Source organism: Anomalospiza imberbis, chromosome 22 (assembly GCF_031753505.1).
Source record: "Anomalospiza imberbis isolate Cuckoo-Finch-1a 21T00152 chromosome 22, ASM3175350v1, whole genome shotgun sequence".
Classification (NCBI taxonomy): domain Eukaryota; kingdom Metazoa; phylum Chordata; class Aves; order Passeriformes; family Viduidae; genus Anomalospiza; species Anomalospiza imberbis.
The window spans coordinates 784,438-800,375 of NC_089702.1; the positions used below are offsets into that span (position 1 = coordinate 784,438).

General features: G+C 53.6%; 1 protein-coding gene across 2 annotated transcripts in view; it reads left to right on the plus strand.

The window, feature by feature from the left end:
* Positions 1 to 15,938, plus strand: part of FTSJ3 (FtsJ RNA 2'-O-methyltransferase 3) — a 295,974-nt gene that overhangs the window by 249,845 nt on the left and 30,191 nt on the right. The window lies entirely within an intron of this gene.

Below are 15,938 nucleotides of genomic sequence, written 5' to 3' on the forward strand. Positions count from 1 at the left end.
ACAGAACCTGAGGTGATGCTCGGAGGCCCCCATCAGAGGAGTTCAAACAGAACTGGGCTGATTTTAAAGAGCTGCTTCATTTTCTCTTTTACTTTATAAAGCAGAAAAAAAGCCTCTGCCCCCTTCAAAGGTGCTGCAGAACAGGGAGAGCCACATTCCCACTTTAATTCCATGAATCCCATTAATTCAATTAATTTAATCGATGTCCAGCCAGCCCCAAGACCCAAAGTTCTGCCTCCAGAACCTGCTACAAAGCAATCTGCTCCAGGGAATTCCCTGCTCCCTGTTTTCTGGAATTGTTTAGGTTGGAAAACTCCTTTAAAGCTGAGTCCAACCAGCCCCAGCACTGCCAGGGCCACCACTGATCCCTGTCCCCAGGTGCCACATCCACATGGATATTAAATCCCATCAGGAATGGGGACTCCAGCCCTGCCTTGGGCAGCCTTTCCCCATTCCATGGAGAAATTCTCCTAAACCTGCCCTGGGGAGGTTTCCTCTTGTCCTGTCTCTTATTCTGGGGGGAAGGAGCCTGTTCCCCCCGGGATTCACCTCCCAAAGTTTTATGGATTTGCTCCTCAGGAGAGACACAGAGTGTGTTTGGGGCAGAGGAATAAAAGGAAGGAGCAGAGGGATAAAAGGCTGGAAAAGAGGATTAAAAAGCAGGAAGAGAGGACAATCTGCCTTCCCAGGACTCAGCTGGACCCTCGGAAATGCTTTTCCTTATCCACCAGTTAAGGCTTCCCTTGCATCCTCTATCCAGAGCTGCTGAAATTCCAGCCCCAGAGTGTGGGGGAATTTATCCAACATTAAACACTGATGGGAAAAAAAAAAAAAAAAAAAAAAAAAAAAAAAAAAAAAAAAGCGCCTTCTCCCAACCTGGAGAAAGGATTTTCTTGGCAGTGGGTGATGGATGAATCCCAGGAACAGGACAGGGCCAGGATCACTGTGCTCTGCTGGTACCAGCAAAATTCTGGAGATTGAAAGAAAGATCTGAAGAAACAATGAAATGTTCAATATTCCAAGCCTGATTTCAGTTTTTACTCAGGATGGAGGAGAACAGAGGGGAGGAAGAGGAGTCTGTAAAATATTTAAAAGCCAGCCAGGAGTGGCAATCCAGATTTGCCAGGACTCTTTGATAAAGAGCAGAAAGCTTGAAAAAAACCTCACAGAACCTTCCAGGAGTTTCTGGGGGTTTCTGGGGGATTGTGGTTCCAGAGAAAGTGAGTGCCAAGGGCTGAAAATCCGGGAATGGCAAAGCAGGGAGAGCTGAGGAGCTGGAAAGGGGCAGAGCTCCTTTGTGGTTCAGAGGTGAATTCAGCACTGGGAACCTGGGCAGGAAACACAGGGCAGAGTTTGGGGTATCTCTGGATACCCCAAACCTCAGCTCAGCATCCCGGGATTCTCCAGCATCAGGATGGGACTCCGTGTCCACCTGGCAGGGTGAGTTCTTCTCTGGAGGGGTGGCAGGAGATGGGATCTGTTGCCCTGATTTTTTAAGATTTTCTAAAGCCTTCTGAGTTTGCATTCTTGTAGAAAACTTTCTCACGCAACTTTCTGTAAACAACCTATTGTTTTGCATTCCTTCATAGAGGCAGAGACATTTGATGGACTGGTAGTTTGTCCAGTGTCGTTGGAGCGGTGGCACGTTCACCCTCCAATCCACTGGCACCTTTTGAGAACTGTAAATGATTGGAGTCAGAGGAAATAAATTAGTCTCTTCATCGTGACCAGAGCTGTGGTGCGTCGTTTTTCCTTGTGTCCTCTGGTGACAGGGATCTTCCCCCTGCTGCTGCTCCGCTTGGCAAAAAGCACCTGAACATCCCTGGATCCAAGAGAAATCCTGCCCTGACCCGCCCTGGGAGCTTCCTCACCAAGGGGAAAGAATTCCAGGATGGATTGGCTCGGAAGGGACATTAAACCCCACCCAGTGCCACCCCCGCCATGGCAGGGACACCTTCCACTGGCCTTGGGCACTGCCAGGGATCCAGGGGCACCACAGCTGCTCTGGGCACCCTGTGCCAGGCCCTGCCCACCCTCCCAAGGAACAATTCTTAATTCCCAATATCCCATCCATCCCTGCCCTCTGGCAGTGGGAGCCATTCCCTGGGTCCTGTCCCTCCATCCCTTGTCCCCAGTCCCTCTCCAGCTCTCCTGGAGCCCCTTTGGGCCCTGGAAGGGGCTCTGAGCTCTGCCTGGAGCTTCTCCTCTCCAGGTGAACATTCCCTGTAAATCAGCACCACAGGGAGCCTCCCCCAGAGTGGGCTGGGATGGCCGAGGTAGGGAAAGGAAGCAGGAGCGTGTCCACGTGGGATGAGGCAGGAATGTCCCTCTGGATCACCGCACTCCGTGTAAACCCGGCTCAATCACAGCTTCTCAGCAGCGCCAGCGGCGGCACGGCCTTCCCTGCCTCGCTGGGGGATGCTCCCAGGAATTCCCCCTGGGAATGCTCCGGGAATTCCCTCTGGGGATGCTCCAGGAATTCCCTAGGAATTCCCTTTAGGGGATGTTCCCAGAAATTCCCTCCTGGGGATGCTCCCATCCATTTCCTCTGGGGGATGATCCCAGGAATTTCTTCTGGGAATGCTCCAGGAATTCCCTCTGGTGATGCTCCCAGCCTTTCTCTCTAGGGGATGTTCCCAGGAATTCCCTCTGGGGAATGTTCCCGGCCATTCCCTCTGGGGGTGCTCCCGGCCATTCCCTTTGGGAATGCTGTGGGAATTCTCTCTGGGAATTCTCCAGGGAATTCCCTCTGGGGATGCTCCCGGCCATTCCCCCTGGGGATGCTCCAGGAATTCCCTCTGGGGGATGGTCCGGAAATTCCCTCTGGGAATTCTCCTGGAATTCCCTATGGGGATGCTCCCAGCCATTCCCGCTGCCTCTGTACCCCCAGGGACAGCGATCCCGGCCCGCTCCCAGCAGGCTGGCACTGGGATCCGGCTGCCCTTCCCCACAGGGAGCTGATCCCGGACGGAGCAGGAGGAGCGGAGCAGCCGCTTCCCGTGTCCTGGGGAACCGCTGGCTCCCATCCCGGCGGGGATGGAGGGGTGACACCGCTGTGCTCCCTCCTCGCGGCTGCTTCCACCTGCATGCCGCCAGCTTGTCCGATTTAAAGGGATTTGGCTGAGGCAGTGCAAAGGATTGGAGAGATCCTGACGAAAATAAATGTAGGGAAATAAATGCCCAAGCATTCCCTCCTCCTCCAGCATGCCCAGCTTTCATACTGGATCCCTTCTGGATCTGTTTCCTGTTGTTTTCCATAAAAAATTGTCCCTTTTGGGGACCCCCTTTGGGTGTTTATGTCCCACCAGCCCTCTGTGCTGAATGTGTTCATTTCCTGATTGCTCCCTCATCCCAGGGTTTATCTTCACATCCTCATGTGGGGCACAAATCCCAGAATCCCAGAATGGGATGGAAAGGACCTTAAAGCCCACCCAGTGGCCCGGGCAGGGATCTTCCCCTGGCTCAGGGTGCTCCAGCCTGGCCTTTGGGACACCCCAGCAGCAGCAGCAGCACTCAGAACGTTCCCACCCCTTTCATCCATGCCATGATCCCACTCCTCCCAAGGCCATCCCTGAATCCCTGCAGTGACATTTCCCAGGGATTTGCCCTTAGCCCAGATGAGCCCTTGACTAAAATCAGGATCTGTGAACATCTCCAGCCCCTAATTTAGCGATTCCATCAAAAATGTAATTAAGTTTGTCCAGCCTGATTTATTCCTCATAAACCCAAGCTCTGTTCTGCTCCTGGTGCTCAGAGCCATCAATATTAGCCCAGCAAATTTGCTGGGATTTGAACAGAGATTCCCAGGAAGTTTTATCCATTATCTAATTAACAAACAACACTAATCCAGGAGAGCAGTCAGTGAGCAGTGCCCGGCTTTTGCAGGGAATTAATTCTGCCTCCAGTCCCTGCCTCTCCCTCCAGTTCCGTGGGAATGCTGGCAGGGAGGCTCTGGCTTGGTCCTCGAGCCAAGAAGGGATGGAAAAGCATGGGAAACTGGGATATCCTGAGGTGGAAGTGACCCACAGGGATCCTCCAGTGCCACTCCTTGCTCTGCACAGACACCCCAACAATCCCAGCAGGAGCGCTGTCCAAATATTCCTGCCTTGGGCTGTGACCAGTCCCTGGGATCCTCACATCAGAGGCACCTCAGACCAATGTCCCTGTCCCTATGTCCCCATGTCCCTGTGCCCCTGTGTCCCCTGTTCCCCTGTCCCCATGTCTCTGTGTCCCCATGTCCCCCATCCCTATGTCCCCTGTACCCATGTCCCCATGTCCCCATGTCTCCATGTCCCCATGTTCCTGTGTCTCCATGTCCCCATGTCCCTGTGTCTCCATGTCCCCACGTCCCCGGTTCCCATGGTCCATGGTTGTCTGGGGAGTAGGAGCAGATGGAGAATGTCCCCAGTTGTCCCCTCCCGGCTTCTGCTGTCCCCTGGGGCTGTTGGTGCTTTGGGGACATCCTGAGCCACCCTCCCACCTTGTCCTGCCCATGTTCTGCTCCGAGATCCCACCTCCTGCTTGGACCAGGAGCATTCCTGCTCTTCCCCCTGCTGGATTCCAGCCCCTCCTAACCCTTGTGTTCTCCCTGGAAGGGAATTGACACCTCCATGGGATTATTAAAGATTTGGAGACACCAAACAGCCTTGAGTGCTTTCTGGGAGAGCACCAGGAAACCAAATTTCCTGTGGATCCGTGTCTGTTTTCTATCCCATATCCCACATTGGACCTTGATCCCACATCCTGCATTTCCAGGTTTTCTCCTGCACATCCAGAACTTCCAGGTCCCACCCAGAGTATCCAGGTCCCTCCATCTCCTCCCCCACAAAGGACTCTCCTTGGGCCCCTCCTGCAGCAGCAGAAGGATCCCAGCTCCTTTGGAGATCTATTTCCCAAGAATTCAGCCCCATGGATGGCTCATTTGTCCATGCAAACCGTGACTCAGTAACAGATTAAATAAATGTCACCCAGGTCACCGCGTGCTGGGAGAGCAGATGACACGAGCCAGCTGCCCCCTTCACCCCTGCACAGCTGTGATCACACCGTGGAATATCTCCAGGGAAACACAGGCAGGGATGGCTGGAAATAGAAATCAAGGCAAGGGAGGGCTACAAATTAAGTTTTTGATGGGAATTTGGCATTTCAGCAGGAGGAAAACATGCACAGAAACAGCGAAGAATAAGAATAAGAATAAGAATAAGAATAAGAATAAGAATAAGAATAAGAATAGCAATAAGAATAACAATAAAAATAATAACACTGAGAATCCAATAACAAATCCAGGAGAAGGTCGTGGTTTTTTGGAAGTTATGTTATTTCTTCTTCCAGATCAAAGCCCACATTTCCTGGAGAAACCCTGCAGCTCCAGCCTGGTTCAGAGGCTCCAGACATTCCATCCTGGGATGGGAAGGAGATGGTGAGACCAGCCTGGAATCAGGGGTGGCTCCAGATGGAGGGAACAAGGGACAGCCCCAGAGCCAGTCTGGGATCCCAAGGGATCCAGAGGGCTGGAGCAGAGGGCAACAGGCTGCAAAAACTTCTGGGATACACCAGGTTTGAAGTGGGAGGACGAGCAGGGATCCACATCCCACCAGGAGAATGGTGAAAATCCCTCCTCTTGGAAAATCCCTTCCCTTCCTCTTGGAAAATCCCTTCCCTTCCTCTTGGAATATCTGAATTTAGGGATTGCTTCATGGATAAGCAGCTCCAGAAGTGAGATTATCCCACTGAGGGACCAGGAGGATCCATCCTGGACAGTGAGGGGCTGGAGCGTGTCCAGGGCAGGGAACAGAGCTGGGAGGGGCTGGAGCCCCAGCAGTAGCTGAGGGAGCTGGGAAGGGGCTCAGCCTGGAGAAAAGGAGGCTCAGGGGGCCCTGGTGGCTCTGCACAACTCCTGACAGGAGGGGACAGCCGGGGGGGGTCGGGCTCTGCTGCCAGGGAACAGGGACAGGAGGAGAGGGAACGGCCTCAGGTAGGTCAGGGTGGACACCAGCAGGAATTTCCCCATGGAAAGGGGGGGTCAGGCCTTGGCAGGGGCTGCCCAGGGAGGGTTGGAGTGCCCATCCCTGGAGGTGTCCAAGGAACACTGGGAGGTGACACTCAGGTCTCTGGGCTGGGGACAGAGTGGGGATCAGGCACAGCTGGGACTCGGTGATCCTGGAGGGCTTTTCCAACCTCAGAGATCCTGGGATTCTGTGAGCTGCTCAGAGCAAAATTCACATACTTTGGGGATCTGAGCCAAAATTCCCCCACAACTGCTCCACAGCCCCTTCCTCATCTCCTGGAGCTGGTGCTGGAGGATCCTGGGCCCTGCTCCCTGCTCCTTATTCCCTGTTCCCTCTTCCCTGTTTCCTGCCTGATATTCCCTGTCCCTGTTCCCTGTTCCTTATTCCATGTTCCTTATTCCATGTTCCCTATTCCCTGTTTCCTATTCCCTGTTTCCTATTTTCTGTCCCTGTTCCCTATTCCCTGTTCCCTATTCCCTGTTCCCTATTTCCTGTTCCCTATTTCCTGTCCCTGTACCTATTCCCTATTCCCTGTCCCTATTCTCTATTCCCTATTCCCTGTTCCCCATCCCTATTCCCTATTCCCTGTTCCTATTCCCTGTTTCCTGTCCCTATTCCCTCTCCCTATTCCCTGTCCCTATTCTTTGTTCCCTATTCCCTGCTCCTTATTCCATGTTCCCTATTCCCTGTTTCCTATCCCCTGTTCCCTGTCCCTATTCCCTATTCCCTGTTCCCTGTCCCTGTTCCCTATTTCCTGTCCCTATTTTCTGTCCCTGTTCCCTGTTCCCTGTCCCTGTTCCCTGTCCCTATTCCCTGTTTCCTGTTCCCTGTCCTGTTCCCTGTCCCTATTCTTTGTTCCCTATTCCCTGTTCCCTGTTCCATGTTCCTATTCATTATTCCCTGTCCTATTCCCTGTCTGTTTTCCCCCGCTCCCTGCTCTCCCCCTCCCATCCCTCCCCACTCCAATGAATTTAAAGGAGCATTTATATCCCTAAGTCCATGTTTACAATTTCTAATGGAGTTCCAATTATGGGCTGGGCAGCAGCTGGAATGGAGCCTGTCTCCAGAATTTATGGGCAGTGCAATCCCAACCCAACGGATCCCTCTCAGGAAGAACAGGAACATTTGTCTCTGGAGCCCTGGCAGCGATTCCTCATGCTAATAGAGTCTGTGATCCAAGGGAAATAATCCTGCCCAGGACAGCAGTGTCCGAGGGATCCAGAGGGCTGGAGCAGAAGGCAACAGGCTGCAAAAACTTCTGGGATACACCAGGATTGAAGTGGGAGGACGAGCAGGGACATCCACGTCCCACCAGGAGAATGGGGGAAATCCTTCTCTGGGAAAAACCCTTCCCTTCCTCTTGGAATATCTGAATTTAGGGATGGGCTCGTGCCCCTGTGACAGCCCAGTTTTCTCCAGGCTGTTTCTCCAAGGTGAACCAGCCCAGCAGGGACTTGGACATGGGGCCTGGTGGCCTTTAGGACACCTGAAATTCAGATCTGCCCCGGCTGCCTGTTCCAGGCTGGATAAGCCCAGGTCTCCCAACTCCTCCTGCAGAGTCCCAGGAGAGGAATCCCAAAGCTGGAGATCTCAGGAACATTTTGGGAGTAGAAACCTTGTCCTGATGTGTCCCTGCACAAACCAATCCATGGCAACTCCTCTGAGCATTCCCAGGTTGAAGGGACAGTGAATCATGTTTGGAAGGGACCTTAAAGCCCACCCAGTGCCACTCCTGCCATGGCAGGGACATCTCCCACTGTCCCAGGCTGCTCCAAACTCTGTCCAACCCTGAACAATTCCAGGGACCCAGGGGCAACCACAGCTGCTCTGGGCACCCTGTGCCAGGGCCTGCCCACCCTCACAGACAGGAATTCCTTCCCAATATCCCATCTAAACCCTCAGCATCTCAATTTGAAGGATATAATTTATACTAAAAGATGTTTTTGGCTCAATAGGGCTCATGAGGAGCAAGATTCCCAAATAAACCCTCCCCACTCTCCTCCAATCTCTCCCCCCAGGGCTCTGCCAGCTGTAGAAGAGCGGCAGTGCTGGGACATCATCTCCATCTCCATCTCCATCTTGATGACCTTGATTTTGCATGACAAGCTGCATATTAATTAATTAAAGAACAAGCCAGCGTTCCTTGGAAAGGGCCATTCTTTTAATCCTGACAGGTAATTACAGCAGCAGAAATGATAAATCTTCCCAGGCACTGTTTGTCTTTAGGAGAGGCTTTAATTATGGAGGTTTAAAGGCTGGAGGGAGCTGGAATGTGTCAGGGGATGAAGAAGGCTCAGGACCACCTGGAGTGCAACTCCTTGATCCAGCCCATCCCTGCCTTTCTTCCCAATCCGTGGGAGGAATGCTCTGCTGAAGGAAGCAGGAGGGATGGGAGCAGGCAAATAAAATCCACTGGAGAAATTCCTAACAGCAGGACAGAGCTCTGGAAGTCATTGCCATCATCTGTCACCTGGCAGGGTCTGAGGAGGGATCTCCCTTTTATGGGGGTAATGGGAAAATCCATATTTATAGGAAAGAGGGAAAAGGAAAACCGAGATATTCTGTGAGGAGTGGAAATCACAGCCTGGATTATCATGCACTGCTGTGCCCTTAAAATATCCCACACGAATTCCAGCTCCTCCTGGTGTCCTCCAGAGGGAGAGGAAACCCCCAGCTCGCTCAAGCCACCACCAAAGTCTTGGACAAGGCAGGAATATGGGGCTCTCTTTATCCAGCCAATAATCTCCACAAAGCTGAAGGATCTCCAGCAGCTCATCAGGGTCTGTAGGATCTCCACCAGCCATGGACAGGGACCAGGCCCTGCTGTCCTTGCATCCCATATCCCAGGGCATCCCAAAATCCCAGGTGACTTTTTAAGCTGCCGTGGCCAAGTTCTTCCTTGTTTCTCACATACCCCTGCTCAGCTCTGAGAGGGAATTCACACGGGGAGATGACAAATCCAAGTCCCCAAAGCCCCAGGATCAGCCAGGCAAGGGCTTTGGCTCTGAGCTGGCCTGGGAAGAGCAGCTCCAATGGGTCCAGTGGGCTCCTGGTGAGGAGCCAAAACAGCCGCCAACACACAGAAAACGTGGGCGTGTCCAATTAAAGGCTCATTTAAGGCTCATTGGCATTTTCAGAGGAATATTTACCTGTCCCATTCCTGGAAGAGTCCAAGGCCAGGTTGGATGGAGCTTGGAGCAGCCTGGGATAGTGGGAGGTGTCCCAGGGAGTGGCACTGGATGGGCTTCAAGTTCCCTTCCAACCCAAACAATTCCATGTTAAACATTGCCCCTTCCTGGAAAATATTAAATCCACAGAGTTCCCTCTCGTTTTCTCTCCCATCTTTGCAATGATCACACACCAGAAACGGGTTTATTCCCTCCACGTGCTGGTCCAAGGGGCTTCCATGCGCCAGGACTCGCTGGAATTCTAAGCCCACGGGAAGAGCCCAGCCCGTATCCAGACAGGAGGTGCTGCGGGATGGAGCAGGAGTTGGTGGGATGCAGGAACAGCCTCTGGAAAACACCCGGCCGAGGAGATGGTGCTGTCACGATGATGGTCCCGTCCCGACCCTTCGACTCCAGGCACTCCCCGCCTGGCTGTCGGGACAAGCCAAGGCAGCCGGCACATCCGGAGGAGTCATTAGCAGGGCAATTAGCGCTCGCTCGGCTCGGAACGCTCATTAAGAGCAATCAATCAATCAATCAATCAATCTTCAATCAATCAATCAATCAATCAGAGCCGAGGGGACATCAAAGCCAGGCCTCCCGCGGGAGGTGATAGCCGGGACAGCCCGCCATGGGGCCATTCCTGGTTTTTACAGTTTAAAATTGGGATTAAACTAAAGGATTGAGGAGCCTGTGATCAGTCAGAGCCCCGAGTGCTCCGGGAAGTGTTGGCGCAGGGATGGCAGCACCATCCCAGCTCCATCTGCACTCTCCGGGAGGGTTTATCTCATCCCGGAAAAAGCCGGATTCAGCTGCGGGAAAAGCCAGTTTTCCCAGGCTGGCAGCGCGTGGAATCGCAGAGTCACGGAATGCTTTGGCTGGAAGGGACCTTAAAGATCACCCAGTTCCATGGGCGGGGACACCTTCCAAGGGATCCAGGCTGAGCCAGGGAGGGGCCGGTAAGGTCAGATCCTGTGGAATCCACAAGATCCCCACTGTGGATTCCTGCAGCTCCATTCCCATGGAGGGCTCTTCCCTGGTTACCAGTCCTAGATCCTGAATTCTGCTGGATTCTGATCCCTGCTGGATCCTGATCCCTGCTGGAAGCTGATCCCTGCTGAATCCTGATTCCTGCTGGATCCTGGCTTCTGCTGGATCCTGATCCCAGCTAGATTCTGATCCCTGCTGAATCCTGATTCCTGCTGGATCCTGAGCTCCCCACCCCCTGGAGGCGCTGCCCTCCAGCTCCTCCCTGTGCTCTGTGGCAGCTCAGGACCCCTCCCTTTTCTATTCACAATTTCCAGACACAGCATTGACAAATCCCAGGAAAACCCCAAATTCCCTGCAAACCACTGGGAGAGTTTCCACATGGCCCAGAGGAGCCCATCCTGACGTCCCCTGGGGCCATGTCCTGCCCTTGGGCATTGTCCCACCCACAGATGTGCCAAGGGAAGCATCCCTGGGTGTTTCTCCTGAACCATAATCCCCCTGGAGCCACTTCAGTGCTCTTGGAACAGAAACAAAGGATAAATCCAAACTGGGAACCCTCTCAGTCCCTCCCCGTCCCCAGGCACTGGGAGGAGGGATGAGATGTCACCAACCATGGTGATGTCCCAGTGAAACCCAGCTGGGGCTGAGCAAGAATGAGCCACCAGCCATGGACACCCCTGCCCTGGGCTTTTGTCCCCAGCCAGGGTGACCACACCAAGATTTGGGGCTTTCAGGGGGTTTTGGTGGCCACTTCACTTGGGGTTTTTGTCCTGAGGAGGAGACAGCAGTGCTCCTGTGCAGGGACATTCCAGGGATGAAAGTGCTCCAGTGAGTCTGGAGCTGGTGAGACATTGCCATGGAAACAGGAGCTCCAGCACCTGAGCAGCCCTGGAAGAGAAGGTGGAGGGAGCAGAGAGGGGCAGGAGAACAGGGGAGATGCTCCAACCTCAGCCAGGCAAGAGGAGGAGAGAGGAAAACTGGGAAGAGAGGAAGCAGAGGAGATGGAAAAGAGAGGAAGCAGAGGAGATGGAAAAGAGAGGAGAGCTGTGCTGGGAGGGACAGAGGGACATGGGGCCACCTGCAGCTCCTGTGTGACTTCATGGCTGGGAAAGAGAGAAGTGGCTGTCCCTTGAGAAGGTGATGCTCCCACACTCATCTCCTGCAGAGCAAATCCCACCAGCCCAGCAGCGTGTCCAGGGAAGGATGGATTGAGATCCAGAGGCACCCTGGAGGGAGGTCAGGCCTGTCTCTGGTGTGAGGACAATCATGCCAGGCAGACACATCCCCAGGATCTGCAGTCTCCTGGTCCCCACCCTTCTCCTCATCCCAGGGATGTTCACCCTCGAGACCTTCCCAGCACCACTCCCATAAATCCTGTGGAAATGAAGCTGCTCCCAAACCCTCCTGGCTCATCTTCCTTCAGATGTGTTGAACCTCTCCCTGCTGGAATCACCTCGTTCCTCCCCCCATTCCCTCCCAGCCACCGCTCCCCCTTGCTCCTTATCCCGCTGGATGTTCAGCTCTTCCAGGGCTGCACCCAGTGGAATAAGAACACTTCCCAGTCTTCTTTTTGAGGAGCTGAACAGCTCAAACTCTTTTTCCCCCCATCAGATCCTTTCTGCTTTCCCCCCATCAGATCCTTTCTCCTTTCCCCCCATGCCTAAAAATAGAAAATAAAGGGTTTTGTTCTCCTTCTTCCCAAGCCCTAATCCTTATAAAGTTGTTTTTTATTCCTCACCTGCACGAAAATTGCTCCCACAGGTTTTTGAGGGCTCGGAAAAGCAACAACTTTATCATTTAAGCATTGAAGGATTTCAAATCCCTCAATTATCCCCAATTCTGAGTGGATTGAAGGAGCAGAGGAGCAGCAGCTCCACAACAATCAACACAAAAGCAGCTTCCAAGTGTCTCTTTAATGCGGTTTTGTCCATGATTGTGGCAGGAAGATAAATTCTGGAATTTATTCCCTCTAATCCAGGCAGGCAGCAATTGATGGGTTTTTAGGAGGGTGAAAATGGCTGTGGGATGTTCCAATGTTTATGGGCTGCTAAATTTGATTTATAGGGAATTATCAGTGCTGCCATTGGGAAGAGTCCAGGGAGCTTAATATGTTTTGCATTGATGAGATTAATATCAATTAACAGCTGCCAGGTTTGTGGAGCGCAGCTGAGGCCTGATTCCCAAAGGATCCAGCTCCTGATTCCCAGTGGCTCCAACCCCTGATTCCCACCAGCTCCAGCTCCTGATACCCAATGGCTCCAACTCCTGATTCCCATCGGCTCCAGCCCCTGATACCCAATGGCTCCAGCTCCTGATTCCCAATGGCTCCAACCCCTGATTCCCAAAGGATCCAGCTCCTGATTCCCAGTGGCTCCAACCCCTGATTCCCACCAGCTCTAGCTCCTGATACCCAATGGCTCCAGCTCCAGATTCCCAATGGCTCCAGCTCCTGATTCCCAATGGCTCCAGCTCCTGATTCCCAATGGCTCCAGCTCCTGATACCCAATGGCTCCAGCCCCTGATTCCCATCGGCTCCAGCCCCTGATTCCCATCGGCTCCAGCCCCTGATTCCCACCAGCTCCAACCCCTGATTCCCAATGGCTCCAGCCCCTGATTCCCACCAGCTCCAGCTCCAGATTCCCAATAGCTCTAGCCCCTGATTCCCAATGGCTCCAGCCCCTGATTCCCACCAGCTCCAGCTCCTGATTCCCAATAGCTCCAACCCCTGATTCCCAGTGGCTCCAGCTCCTGATTCCCAATAGCTCCAGCTCCAGATTCCCAATGGCTCCAGCTCCAGATTCCCAATGGCTCCAGCTCCGGATTCCCAATGGCCCCAGCTCCAGATTCCCAATGGCCCCAGCCCCTGATTCCCAATGGCTCTAGCCACTGATTCCCGCCAGCTCCAGCTCCTGATTCCCAATGGCTCCAGCCCTGGCAGGGTTGGGAGTGAAGTGGATTTTGCTCTGCAGATGTTTGACCTCAAATCCCACAAATCCCGAGGGGTTTGATTGGTTTTCTCTGGTCCCAGCCCCAGAAATCCCAGCTGTGCTCGTGCTTCCCTCATTTAAGGGGATGCAGTTCCAGGTAAGGGCCCGGGATGGACACGGATTCCATGGGGTGGGGCAGGGGCAGTCTCGGGATGTGTCTGCTCCACTCTGAACCCAGAGGAAGGGGCAGAAGGGACTTTGGAGCTCCCGACCATTGTGGTGTTTCAGGGCCCTCTTGTGCCCAAATTTACGGAGGGGCTGAGCCCAGAATGCATCTCCTAGATGGTTCTGGGAAAAGGGAAGAAGCTTTTTCATTGGGACCAACCCCCTTAGTGTGATCCTGAAACTCTGAAGATAAAGAACCCCACAAAAATTTGGTTTAATGCTTTAAACACCGGGAGCTCTGGGCCACAAAGGGTCCCCCATGGCTGAGAGGGAAGAGGGGACTTGTGGTGCCTCCCAGTGACAATCGGGGTGTGGGAGGAAGCAACAGGGCTGGAATTGGTGCCAGGGATTTGCCAGGAGACCCAGCTGCCCTGGCAGAGTGGGTGCAGCTTCCTGGCACGGGGTACCCAGGATTTGGGCCATTAACAGGTGATTGAATGTTCTGCTTCTTTTCCCTTCAGAACCTCTTGGCTCAGCAGGAAAATCCATCCCAGTCCTGTTCCTTGGCACCCAACGTTACCCACCCCAAGCCCCGACCCTGGGGATGGAGGGGACAGGGAGGGGCTGTCCCCCCTCTCCAGGCAACACAACCCATCCTGAGCCCATCCGGAGCCCAGCACACACAGATGGAGTCTGGGAGGCTCCAGAGCCACTCTGGAGGCTTCCAGGGCCCAAGGACAGCCCTGTGGGGAGAAGACAAACTCAGAGGGATTCAAGAGATGACTTACCAACATCCCTTTGATTCTCCCTGACAGGAAAACCTTCCCTGCCCAGGAGAATCATTTAAAACTGGAGTTACCAGGGTGGTAACCCAAAGTTTTATCGTGTGCCTTGTGTGAGAGCTGTGTCCCTGCTTGGACCAGCTGCAGCTTGGATAGACTGGGATAGGCAAGGGCTCGTGGTTGGATGGAGATTGTGCAGCAGCCAGGCTGGGGATGGATGAAAAGCAGGGAATTTCCTTCCCAAATGAGGAGCACACCTGCCCAGGTGAGGGGAGTGACGTGCTCTGAGCTTGGAATCTGCTCCACACTGCTGGGAGAATGGAATGGTTTGGGCTGGGAGAGCTTGAAACCCACCCAGTACCACCAGGGACATCTCCCACTGTCCCAGGCTGCTCCAAGCCCTGTCCAGCTTGGCCTGGGACATTTCCAGGGATCCAGGGGCAGCCACAGCTGCTCTGGGAATTCCATTCCCAGCCGCTTCCCACCTCTCTCATGGAGAGACATCCAAGGCTTGCACCCATCCAGCTGCTCCAAGAAACGAAGCCTGCCATGGAATCTGCAGAGCCCAGGCTGTGGTGGTGGTCCCACAGTGTCCCTCAGTCCTCCCTCTGGAGCACAGCTTTGTCTGGAATCTCTGCAGGGCTCCGGGCTCTTCCTTGGCAGGACCATCACCAAACCATCGTGCTCCTGCTGCTTTCCTCCTCCACCACCTGGGGCAGTTTTCCAGCCCTAGGAGTGTTTTTGTGGAATATCCCCTGCCATCCCCAAGGTACGGAGTGGCCATGGGCACGGATTTGGAATAACCTCAGAGAGGGAGATTTAAATGAAGAATATGCACAGGATGTTCCTGGTTTTCCTCCAGAGGGGAAGATTCCCTGGTCCCTGCAGACAGCCAGGAACAAGCACCTTCCCAGGCAAGCACTGAGCCTCACCTAGGCTGATTAACAGGGTCTGGTTAATTGGGGTTCAGCCTAATAATAGAGGAGAAGGCAGAGAAATCACCTTTAACCACCACAGAAATTATCCTTTAATCAGCATCCTCAGAGTTTATCCTGAGCTGGCACCTGCTGGCTGCTGGGAAAGTTCCTCATTTCCAGAGGAATTCCAGCAAAGCCATTCATTGCTGGGGTCTCCATGTATTGGAAAATGTCCCAGGAGGAGGGGACTGAAACCAGCACCTGAGGAAGGGAGAGGATGGAGCCTGGGGGAGCTCCAGGGGCTGCAGGGAGGGAAAATGGGAAGGAGGCTTTTCCAAAGCACCTGATGAGCCCTGGAAGTGGAGTGGAGCAGGAGGTGCTGCAGGCAACACAGCAAAGACACCCTGCTAAGGACTGGGAATACTTGCAGAGGTGTTTTCCTGCTGGGAAAATGGAGCTGTGGTTCTCTGAGAGCCTTTGCCCCGGGCAGAGGAAGCTCCTGCTGGCAGCAGCTCTTTGGGATGGAGCACTTCCCACTCCAGCAGGGGCAGGAACACTGAGGAGAGAGGGAAAAGGGGGGAAAAGCAACTTCCTGAAGGTCATTCAGCCAGACAGGGATGGGAGGAGGACCTGATGTCCTGGGGTGTCCCCAAGCCCTGCGACTTTCCATGGGCTCAGGTAAGTCAACAGGAAAGACAACAGAGCTGGAAAAGCAATAAAGCCCTAAATCCTCACAATCCCTGCCTGATTTCCCTGCAGTCCCATCCCTTCTGCATCCCAGACCTGGATGGGGATGGGACCTGCCTGGGGAGAGAGAAATCAGCTCAAGCCTTGTCCTTGCCCACCTGGTTTCCAGTTTATTTTGCTTTGGAAGCATTACCTCCATTTCAGTAAAAGCAAAAAATCCTTGAGGAGAGGCTTCTCCAGTTCAGATTTTTTTCTTACCTACGAGTGGGAAAAGGAGCTCTAGATCCTGGAAAATTGT